Here is a 2,506-nt window from a genome sequence, read left to right on the forward strand (position 1 = left end):
TTTTTAAAAACAGCCATATTAACATACATGACATATTTAAAATACACAAGTTGATAAATGTTGACATACTGGACCTGTGAAACCAGCCCCACAATCAAGAGAGTGAACATATCTGTCACCTCAAAAGTTTCCTCCTGCCCTTTTGTAATCCCTCCTACCTAACCCCCGCCTGCCATTCCCAAGCAATCCCAGATCTGCTTTTGGTCACTATAGGTTAGTTTGTATCTGTTACCGAGTCCAAACTCGATAGCCGCATGACAGGCCAATAAATCAAGAGATGGGTTGTTTGGGCAAGGAATAGCGGCTTTATTCAGAAAACCAGCAGACTGAGAAGATGGACTTGTGTCCCAAAGAACCATCTTCCCTGAGCTAGAATTTAGGCTTCTTTTATACTAAAAGGGGAGAGGGTGTGGTTGGTTGCTGCAAACTTCTTGGTGCCAGAATCCTTTGTTTTTGCAGCTGTCCAGGTAGGTTAGGTCACAGTGTTCCTATAAACCTCCAACAAGATTAACATTATTCTCTGAACAACTTTTATCTCCATATGAATGGAAAAGTGTAATACCTTTAAAGGTCAGAGCCTTGAGAATGGGCTGTCTTGTATATTTCAGGCTACAGACTACATTCTTAACTTGTAGCAAAGGCAATTATACAAGGGCTAGAGTAAAAGAAACAGATCCAATATGTAGTTAGCTTTGTTCTTCCCTATTACACATCTTCTAGAGTTTTATATCAAGGGGAGCATAGATATGTACTCTTTGAGGCTGATTCTTTCACTCAGCATAATTCTTTTTTTTTTTTTTTTTTTTTTTTTTTTTGCGGTAACGCGGGTCTCTCACCGTTGTGGCCTCTCCCCTTGCGGAGCACAGGCTCCGGACGCGCAGGCTCAGCGGCCATGGCTCACGGGCCCAGCCGCTCCGCAGCATGTGGGATCTTCCCGGACCGGGGCACGAACCCGTGTCCCCTGCATCGGCAGGCGGACTCTCAACCACTGCGCCACCAGGGAAGCCCCAGCATAATTCTTTTGCAATTCACTGAACTGTTGCGTGTCTTAGTTCTTTATTCCTTATTGGCTGAGTAGTATTCCGTTGCATGGACTTACTAAGTTTGCTTATCTGTTCTCCCGTCCATGGGCGTTTGGGTTGCCTCCACTTTTTGGCAAATAAAACTTCTCTGAACATTTGTATAAACACTTGCTTTCATTTCTCTCGGGTAAACGCCTGGGGATGGAATAGGTCATATAGGAGGTGCACGCCTAGCTTGTTAAGAAACTGCCAAACCACTTTTACAAAGTGGTCACACCATTTGACATTTCCCCACTGGCTGTGCGCAAGGCTTTCCTGGACTGCTGCTTCTCTTTGCTTCGTCTCTGAGTTTTGGCTTTACCAGACTCATCTCCCCCTTAACCAGATCCCACAGGGCTCCGTGCTTTTTCACATTCATGCTTACCACAGTGGTGATCAACCAGTGATTCATGTGCCTCTCTGCTCGGCGTCTGCCTTGCCACTAGACTGTAAGCTCTGTGGGGACAGGGTTCTGTCTGGCTGCCGACAGGTCCCAGGGCTTGGTATTCAGCAGGCACTCGATACATGCTTGCTGAATGAATGCATGACCCTGACTGGTGGGCCGGGGGCTAGAGGGGAGATTCAGTGAGTATTTTTATTCCCATGGCGATGATGAGGAAACAGAGGCACCAGGAGGTACAGTGACCCATCCAAGGTCCCTCAGCTTGCAGTGGCTGGGCTCGGAGTCAAACTCTGTCCGTCTGACCCCCTGGACTGGCAGTGAGATGTTGAGCGTGTGCTGGGGTGGGAGGGGAGGAGAGAGGAGAGAGACGGCGGGAGCAGGGTGGGTTTTGAAGGCCAGGAAGAGGCGTTTATACTCTGCACCTCTGCTTGCAGGCTTTGAAAAGGGTGCACAGCACACCCACCCTCTCTGGTCTGCAGAATGAAGTTTTGCAACCTCGAGATTAAGGGGCTGCAAGGGCTGAACACAGAGGGCCCCTCTTTCTCGACTCCCCAGAGCAAACCCTGGTAACAGGCATTTCCTGTTTCCGGTAGGCTCCCTGGGGCTGGGGTGGGTGTGGGGAAGCTGGCTCCTGCACTCATGGGCTCAGCTCTGGGTTCCCTCTCCTGCTCCATGCCCCCCCATCTCCTGTCCCCCCATCTCCACCACCCAAAGGGGCCTCTGTTCCTGCACACTGGTTCCCTGAAAGAGGGTGGTGAACTGGCCAAACTTTCCAGCTCTTTCTTTGTCTGGGGCAGGGGCTGTGATGTTGGGGGAACTGCAGGCAAAGGGGAAGTGTCTGAGTGCTGATTTGCATATGGGCAAGATGCCAGCCCGACTCTGAGGTTCTGGTGGAAAGAGGAGGGGAACTGAGGGGGTTGCCCCCCTCTCCCAACAGGGAGGAAATAGTCTCCTATGCCCCTCCTACATTTGTCCTTTGCCACCTTCACCCACACTTCAGGCTACCACTAGAACTTCTAGTGGTCTAACCTCTGTCATTCCT

The 2,506-nt window shown here is 50.0% G+C and overlaps 1 protein-coding gene across 3 annotated transcripts in view; it reads left to right on the plus strand.

The window, feature by feature from the left end:
• VAV1 (vav guanine nucleotide exchange factor 1) overlaps positions 1–2,506 on the plus strand; it is a 54,582-nt gene that overhangs the window by 14,333 nt on the left and 37,743 nt on the right. The window lies entirely within an intron of this gene.

The sequence above is a fragment of the Lipotes vexillifer genome, unplaced genomic scaffold, assembly GCF_000442215.2.
Source record: "Lipotes vexillifer unplaced genomic scaffold, Lipotes_vexillifer_v1.1 scaffold1011, whole genome shotgun sequence".
NCBI classification, from domain to species: Eukaryota; Metazoa; Chordata; class Mammalia; order Artiodactyla; family Lipotidae; genus Lipotes; species Lipotes vexillifer.